The 10,000-nt window shown below is 33.6% G+C and overlaps 1 protein-coding gene across 9 annotated transcripts in view; it reads right to left on the reverse strand.

Moving 5' to 3' along the window:
• LOC145261213 (voltage-gated inwardly rectifying potassium channel KCNH7-like) overlaps positions 1-10,000 on the reverse strand; it is a 1,042,998-nt gene that overhangs the window by 768,753 nt on the left and 264,245 nt on the right. The gene's annotated exons all lie outside the window — the stretch shown is intronic.

The following is a 10,000-nucleotide window of genomic DNA, read 5'->3' on the forward strand; positions in this document are numbered from 1 at the left end:
CTTTCAAAAGTTTTAGCGTTACAAACAAACATACATACATACATACATACATACATACATACATACATACACACCGATTTTTGCCTTTTATATATATAGACTAGCAGGGCTACCCGGCGTTGCTCGGGACCGTATAAACAATGAAAAAACAAAAGCAGATATTGAACATATGTTTTATTCTTAGGGGAGACGAATCTTTCATCTCTATGTATTATTTGTTTTATCTACCCCCGGACTGGTATTGTTCATGTTTTATCCCTAGCATAGGTAATTTACAGCATGTATATGAAATTGTTTTACCTTAGGGAGAAGAGAACAGGTAATATACAACATAATGTGTCTATATTACATCCCTGGCAACGCCTAGAAACCAGCTAGAACATGTATTTCAGTCAATCTTTATTACATCCTGGGCTATGCCGGGAAACCAGCTAATCTCTATTTAGTGACTTGACCACCAAAATACCTCCCTAAGTGTGTCCTTTCTTTTGAACTTATTAGATATAGGTATCTAGAAATGTGTGTGAAATTTTGTTGAATGCATTGTTCACTATGATTTTCTTATTGTTCTACACAATATCAACTGTAGCGAAATAAAACAGTAAACTTAGTGTAGTGTTAGAATAAAGAGCAAAGGAAAAAATTAGAATCATATTCTGTAATTGCAAATCTAAATTTGCTAGCGTGTACCAGTATTTGCCAGGTTGTGGAAATTTGGAATTTATAACGTATGTAGTGGCCTTTTCCTAGATACCTATTGCTAAAAATTATACTTTCATTTTGTTAGAAAAATCTCTCTTCGGATGCCCTGCATCATCCAAAATAAAAACAAATATTTTTATAATTGTTTCAGTACATTGCTACACATTGTGAAATTTGTTGACGTTTGTAAAAAAAAATCATGAATGTGCTTATATTCCAAAAAAGAAAATATCAGTGCACAGTATTGAAAGTGTTTGAGATTCAAAAGTCTGTAACATTTCTACTAACTTCATAAGATGTCATGTGAGAAACTTAATTGAATATCAAGACATTATCTGAAGCGTTTTTATTTTGGTGTAACGTATGTGTTTACAGTGAACCGTAACTTTTAATAAACAGCTTGGTATGCAATGACATAGGCTAAGAATCTTAGACAAAATATATATAAATTGGAAAAATGTGTGAACAAATGAAAAAAAAATGATCCGCTCCACTTGATGACATCAAGCACAGTAATATTTTAGTGAAGAAAATATGAAATTGATGTTCAGTGATTAGTTTGGATGAATGAGAAAATGTAATTGTTTGATGCATAAAAAATAACTCATTTGCTGTATTTGATATTAAGCAGCAAAATATAGTGATTTGAATATTAAGGAAAACATCAAATCAGATTATATAAAAAAAAAGATGAAATTAGAAAATATATATTTTCTGTTTATGAGTTTTGCCAATCAAAATTTTGTGGCAGAAATTGGGTGATTACCATGCAATTTTATTTTGATAAAATTCTTAAATTATTTCAATGTTTATTATAATTTCTTATTAGTGACTTGTTATCATCAAAATCCGCCCCAAAGAGTGTCCTTTCTTTTATTAGGTATCAGAATAGGTATCCAGATTTCTACTTCTATACAAATGTGATATTTCGGATCTGTAGATAAACAATTTGTTGCATATATAAGCTGAGAATTGTTCTCTCTCATTCTCTCTCTCACACACCCACACATTCTCACTTTTATAGATATAATAGATAAATTATGCTAGATATATTTCCATGTGTCTGAATAATCTATATACAAATTTTCAAATCTGTAGATAAAAAATTTGTTGAGTATATAGGTTGAGAATTGTTCTCTCTCTCTCTCTCTCTCCTCTCACGCATGCTCACTTTTATAGATATAATAGATAGATTATGCTAGATATATTTCCATATGTCTGAATACACTATATAAAAATTTTCTAATCTGTAGATAAAAATTTGTTGAATATAAAGGGTGAGAATTGTTCTTACTCTCTCTCTCTCACACACAGACATATTCTCACTTTTATAGACATAATAGATAGATTATGCTAGATATATTTCCATATGTCTGAATACCCTATATACCAATTTTCAAATCTGTAGATAAAAAATTTGTTGAATATATAGGTTGAGAATTGTTCTCTCGCTCTGTCTCTCTCTCTCTTGCTACCTCACACACACACACACGCAAACATTCTCACTTTTATAGATATAATAGATAGATTATGCTAGATATATTTCCATATGTCTGAATACCCTATATACAAATTATCTAATCTGTAGATAAAAAATTTGTTGAGTATATAGGTTGAGAATTGCTCTCTCTCTCACAGACACACACATTTTCACTTTTGTAGATATAATAGATAGATTATGCTAGATATATTTCCGTATGTATGAATACCCTTTATAACAAATTTAAAATCTGTAGATAAAAAATTTGTTGAATATATAGGTTAAGAATTGTTCTCTCTCTCTCTCTCTACCTCACACACACCCACACACACAAACATTCTGACTTTTATAGATATAATAGATAGATTATGCTAGATATATTCCATATGTCTGAATACCCTATATTCAAATTTTCTAATCTGTAGATAAAAAATTTGTTGAATATTTTCAACCCTTATCCTCGAGTGGCGTCTGGGCCTTGATAAGTAGTAATGCGTATTTAGCAAAATATAAATATATATATATATAACAAATTTACTGAATTTCCATTACTAACGATTACTGTATTGTCCAATTGACTACTGCGCTTTTCAACCCTTATCCTCGAGTGGCCTCTGGGCCTTGAGAAGTAGTAATTACTAACGATTACTATATTGACCAATGGACTACTGCACTTTTTAACCCTTATCCTCGGGTGGCCTCTGGGCCTTATTGTCCAATTGACTACTGTGGACTTTTTTACTCTTATGCTCGAGTGGCCTCTGGGCCTTGATAAGTGGAAATGACCAAGTAACAAAAAATAGGTATATAACAAATTTACTGAATTTCCATTACTAACGATTACTATATTGTCCAATTGACTACTGTGCACTTTTCAATCCTTATCCTCGAGTGGCCTCTGGGCCTTGATAAATGGTAATGCGTATGTAACAAAATATACATATATATAACAAATTTACTGAATTTCCATTACTAACGATTACTATATTGTCCAATTGACTACTGCACTTTTAAACGCTTATCCTCGAGTGGCCTCTGGGCCTTGATAAGTGGTAATACCATCGAGTGGCCTCTGGGCCTTAATAAGTGGTTGTGCCTAAGTAACAAAAAATAGGTATATTACAAATATCCCGCATTTCCATTACAACCGACTACTACGGTGCACTTTTCAATCCTTATCCTCGAGTGGCCTGTGGGCTTTGATAAGTGGTAATGCGTATTTAACAAAATATTAATATATATATAACAAATTTACTGAATTTCCATTACTAACAATTACTATATTTTGTCCAATTGACTACTGCACTTTTCAACACTTATCCTCTAGTGGCCTCTGGGCCTTGATAAGTGGTAATGCCTATCTAAACAAAATATAAATATATATATAACAAATTTCCCGACTTTCCATTACTAACGATTACTATGTTGTCCAATTAACTACTGCCATTTTCAACCCTTATCCTCGGGTGGCCTCTGGGCCTTATTGTCCAATTGACTACTGTGCACATTTAACTCTTATCCTCGAGATGTATCTGGGCCTTGATAAGTGGAAATGCCTAAGTAACAAAAAAATAGATATATAACAAATTTCCCAAATTTGACTACTGTGCACTTTTCAACTCTTATCCTCGAGTGGCCTCTGGGCCTTGATAAGTGGTCATATATATTTTTTACAAAATAAAAAAAAAGGTTGGAGTCGCTGAATAACTCATCCTCCCGTTAAAGCGGTTCCATCCTCTTTCCCCAATTTGACTACTGTGCACTTTTCAACTCTCGTCCTCGAGTGGACTATGGGCCTTGATAAGTGGTAATACATATTTTATGAAAAATATATATATATATATATATATATATATATATATAACAAAATAGGTTGGAGTTGCTGAATAACTCATCCTCCTGTTAAAGCGGTTCCATCCTCTTTCCCAAATTTGACTACTGTGGACTTTTTAACTCTCATCCTCGAGTGGCCTATGGGCCTTGATAAGTGGTAATACATATTTTTTTATAAATATATATATATATATACCAAAACAGGTGTGAGTCGCTGAATAATTCATCCTTCTATTAAAGCGATTAAATCCTCTTTCCCAAATTTGACTACTGTGCACTTTTAAACTCTCATCCTCGTGTGGCCTATGGGCCTTGATAAGTGGTAATATATAGTTTGTACAAAATATATATATATATATATATATATATATATATATAACAAAATAGGTTGGAGTCGCTGAATCACTCATCCTCCCGTTAAAGCGGTTCCATCCTCTTTCCCGAATTTGACTAATGTGCACTTTTCAACTCTTATCCTCGAGTAGCCTATGGGCCTTGATAAGTGGTAATATATTTTTGTTATAAATATATATATATATATATATATATATATATAAAAAATAGGTTGGAGTCGCTGAATAACTCATCCTCCCGTTAAAGCGGTTCCATCCTCTTTCCCGAATTTTACTACTATGCACTTTTCAACTCTCATCCTCGAGTGGCCTATTGTCCTTGATAAGTGGTAATATATATTTTTTAATAAAAGTATATATATATATATATATAAAAAAATAGGTTGGAGTTGCTGAATAACTCATCCTCCCGTTAAAGCGGTTCCATCCTCTTTACCGTATTTTTTATACAGTGCACTATTCAACTCTCATCCTCGAGTGGCCTATTGTCCTTGATAAGTGGTAATATATATTTTTTAATAAATATAGATATAAATATATATATAAAAAAACAGGTTGGAGTCGCTGAATAACTCATCCTCCCGTGAAAGCGGTTCCATCCTCTTTCCCGAATTTGACTACTGTGCACTTTTCAACTCTAATCCTCGAGTGTCCTATGGGCCTTGATAAGTAGTAATATATATTTTTTACAAAAATATATACATACATATATATAACAAAATAGGTTGGAGTCACTGAATAATTCATCCTCCTCTTAAAGCGGTTCCATCATCTTTGCCGAATTTGACTACTGTGCACTTTTAAACTCTCATCCTCGTGTGGCCTATGGGCCTTGATAAGTGGTAATATATATTTAAAAATAAATATAGATATAAATATATATATACCAAAATAGGTTGGAGTCGCTGAATAACTCATCCTCCCGTTAAAGCGGTTCCATCCTCTTTCCCAGATTTGACTGCTGTGCACTTTTCAACTCTAATCCTCGAGTGTCCTATGGGCCTTGATAAGTAGTAATATATATTTTTTACAAAAATATATACATACATATATGTAACAAAATAGGTTGGAGTCACTGAATAATTCATCCTCCTCTTAAAGCGGTTCCGTCATCTTTGCCGAATTTGACTACTGTGCACTTTTAAACTTTCATCCTCGAGTGGCCTATAGGCCTTGATAAGTGGTAATAGTTTGTACAATAGTTTGTACAATATATATATCTATATATATATATTACAAAATAGGTAAGAGAGAGAGAAGAGGGTGAGAGAGAGAGAAGAGAAAGAGGTAGAGAGAGAAGAGGGTGAGAGAGAGCAGAGAAGAGGGTGAGAGAGAGCAGAGAAAGAGGGTGAGAGAGAAAGAGGGTGAGAGAAGTGAAAGAGGTAGAGAGAGAAGAGGGTAAGAGAGAAAGAGGGTGAGAGAGAGAAGAGGGTGAGAGAGAGAGAGGTAGTGAGAGAGAGAGATAAGAGAAAGAGGTAGAGAGAGAGAGAAGAGGGTAAGACAGAGAGAGAGAGGGGTAGTGAGAGAGAGAGATAAGAGAAAGAGGTAGAGAGAGAGAGAGAAGAGGGTGAGGGAGAAAGAAGAGGGTGAGAGAGAGAGAGAAGAGGGTGAGGGAGAAAGAAGAGGGTGAGAGAGAGCAGAGGGAGAGAGAGAGAAGAGAAATAGGTAGAGAGAGAGAGATGAAGGTGAGAGAGAGCAGGGAAAGAGGGTGATAGAGAAGAGAAAGAGGTAGAGAGAGAGAGAGAGAAGGGTGAGAGAGAGCAGAAAAAGAGGGTGAGAGAGAGAGAAAGAGGGTCAGAGAGAGAGAGAAGAGAAAAAGGTGTACACAGAGAGTGAGAGAGAGAAGAGGGTAAGAGAGAGAGAGAGAAGAGGTTGAGAGAGAGAGAGAGATAAGAGAAAGAGGTAGAGAGAGAGAAGCGGGTGAGAGAGAGAAGAGGGTGCGAGAGAGAAGAGAAAGAGGTAGAGAGAGAGAAGCGGGTGAGAGAGAGAGAAGAGGGTGCGAGAGAGAAGAGAAAAAGGTAGAGAGAGAGAAGAGGGTGAGAGAGAGAGAAAGAGGATGAGAGAGAGAAGAGAAAGAGAGAGAGAGAAGAGGGTGATAGAGAAAGAGAGTGAGAGAGAGAAGAGAAAGAGAGAGAGAGAGAGAGAAAGAGGGTGAGAGAAGAGGGTAAATGTGCATCTTTTTTTATAGTAGGTAATGCTTGGGAGACTGTGCACATTGCCTCCTCCCCCCTCCCCCCTATAAACGCGGTTCCATTCATAAGAAAACAAACTCGTATAAAAGTAATTTTCGTGTATTTAAGCGGCCTTATACTGATAGCCACCCCTCCCCCTTCCAGTTTAACAGAGTTAGGAGGTAAAAACAAAATGGCTAAAGCCTTGTTTACATGGTAAACTATAGCAAAGAGCATAGTCATCTTTCTTCGCCGGTAAAAAACTTCAAGCAAAAATAAAAACATTTTCCCTACGTCAATTTTTATGTAATTTTGGGATTCTTCTTTTTGAAGTGCGATAAATCCGTTGGTAATAACGGTTCGACTCTTAAACTAATATTTAACTGTGTTATAGTATCAATGATACTCCTCGCAGGCAGCTTTAATGTACGTCAGAGGCTCAGCGTAGCCGACATTTTACTGAGCTGACGTCACGTCACGTGACAGCTAATGAATAATGTTAAAATGACAGGTTTTTTGGGGGGCCCCCCTGGGAGAAAAATGATCAGTTAACCCCCTTCTAGTTGTCCGTTTGACGTGAAATTTCGATATTTGTCATCCGGGTGATCAAGGTGCAATATGCTACCTAATTTGTCAACTTTGGTTGTGTCTGTCAAAAGTTTTAGCGTTACAAACAAACATACATACATACATACATACACACCGATTTTTGCCTTTTATATATATAGAAGACTAGCAGGGCTACCCGGCGTTGCTCGGGACCGTATAAACAATGAAAAAACAAAAGCAGATATTGAACATATGTTTGATTCTTAGGGGAGAGGAATCTTTCATCTCTATGTATTATTTGTTTTATCTACCCTAGGACTGATATTGTTCATGTTTTATCCCTAGCATAGGTAATTTACAGCATGTATATGAAATTGTTTTACCTTAGGGAGAAGAGAACAGGTAATATACAACATAATGTGTCTATATTACATCCCTGGCAACGCCTCGAAACCAGCTAGAACATGTATTTCAGTCAATCTTTATTATATCCTGGGCTATGCCGGGAAACCAGCTAATCTCTTTTTAGTGACTTGACCACCAAAATACCTCCCTAAGTGTGTCCTTTCTTTTGAACTTATTAGATATAGGTATCTAGAAATGTGTGTGAAATTTTGTTGAATGCATTGTTCACTATGATTTTCTTATTGTTCTACACAATATCAACTGTAGCGAAATAACACAGTAAACTTAGTGTAGTGTTAGAATAAAGAGCAAAGGAAAAAATTAGAATCATATTTTGTAATTGCAAATCTAAATTTGCTAGCATGTACCAGTATTTGCCAGGTTGTGGAAATTTGGAACTTATAACATATGTAGTGGCCTTTTCCTAGATACCTATTGCTAAAAATTATACTTTCATTTTGTTAGAAAAATCTCTCTTCAGATGCCCTGCATCATTCAAAATAAAAACAAATATTTTTATAATTGTTTCAGTATATTGCTACACAATGTGAAAGTTTTTAACGTTTGTAAAAAAAATCATGAATGTGCTTATATTGCAAAAAAGAAACTATCAGTGCACAGTATTGAAAGTGTTTGAGATTCAAAAGTCTGTAACATTTCTACTAACTTCATAAGATGTCATGTGAGAAACTGAATTGAATATCAAGACATTATCTGAAGCGTTTTTATTTTGGTGTAACATATGTGTTTACAGTGAACCTTAACTTTTAATAAACAGATTGGTATGCAATGACATAGGCTAAGAATCTTTAAAATATATATAAATTGGAAAAATGTGTGAACAAATGAAAAAAAAATGATCCGCTCCACTTGATGACATGAAGCACAGTAATATTTTAGTGAAGAAAATATGAAATTGATGTTCAGTGATTAGTTTGGATGAATGAGAAAATGTAATTGTTTGATGCATAAAAATAACTCAGTTGCTGTATTTGATATTAAGCAGCAAAATATAGTGATTTGAATATTTGGGAAAACATCAAACCAGATTATGTAAAAAGAAAAAAAAAAGATGAAATTAGAAAATATATATTTTATGTTTATGAGTTCTGCCAATCAAAATTTTGTGGCAGAAATTGGGTGATTACCATGCAATTTTATTTTGGTAAAATTCTTAAATTATTAGAATGTTTATTATAATTTCTAATTAGTGACTTGTTATAATCAAAATCCGCCCTAAAGAGTGTCCTTTCTTTTATTAGGTATCAGAGTAGGTATCAAGATTTCTACTTCTATACAAATGTGATATTTCAGATCTGTACATAAAAAATTTGTTGAATATATAGGTTGAGAATTGTTCTGTGTCGCTCTCTCTCACACACACACGCATTCTCACTTTTATAGATATAATAGATAGATTACTCTAGATATATTTCCATATGTCTGAATACCCTATATACAAATTTTCAAATCTGTAGATAAAAAAATTTGTTGAGTATATAGGTTGAAAATTGTTCTCTCTCTCTCTCACACACACATTCTCAATTTTAGAGATATAATAGATAGATTATGCTAGATATATTTCCATATGTCTGAATACCCTATATACAAATTTTCTAATCTGTAGATCAAATATTTGTTAAATATATAGGTTGAAAATTGTTCTTACTCTCTCTCTCTCTCTCTCTGGCTACCTCACACACACATTCTAACTTTTATAGATATAATAGATAGATTATGCTAGATATATTTCCATATGTGTGAATACCCTATATACAAATTTTCTAATTTGTAGATAAAAAATTTGTAGAGTGCATAGGTTGAGAATTGTTCTCTCTATCTCTCACACACACACATTCTAACTTTTAAAGATATAATAGATTATGCTAGATATATTTCGATATTTCTGAATACCCTATATATAAAAATTTGTTGAATGTATAGGTTGAGAACTGTTCTCTCTCTCTCTCTCTCACTCTCTCGCTCACACACACACACATTCTCACTTTTATAGATATAATAGAAAGATTATCCTAGATATATTTCTATTTGTATGAATACTCTATATACAAATTTTAAAATCTGTAGATAAAGAATTTGTTGAGTATATGGGTTGAGAATTGTTCTCTCTCTCTCTTTCTCTCTCTCTCACACACACACACACATTCTCACTTTTATAGAGATAATAGATTATGCTAGATATATTTCCATACGTCTGAATACCCTATATACAAATTTTCAAATCTGTAGATAAAAAATTTGTTGAGTATATAGGTTGAGAATTGTTCTCTCTCTCTCTATCACACACATTCTCACTTTTATAGATATAATAGACAGATTATGCCAGATATATTGAAATATGTCTGAATGCCCAATATACAAATTTTGAAATCTGTAGATAAAAAATTTGTTGTATACATAGGTTGACAATTGTCCTCTCTCTCACACACACACACATTCTCACTTTTATACATATAATAGATCGATTATGCTAGATATATTTCTAT

This window comes from Euprymna scolopes, chromosome 37 (genome assembly GCF_053919585.1).
Source record: "Euprymna scolopes isolate OS-2025 chromosome 37, ASM5391958v1, whole genome shotgun sequence".
Lineage (NCBI taxonomy): Eukaryota > Metazoa > Mollusca > Cephalopoda > Sepiida > Sepiolidae > Euprymna > Euprymna scolopes.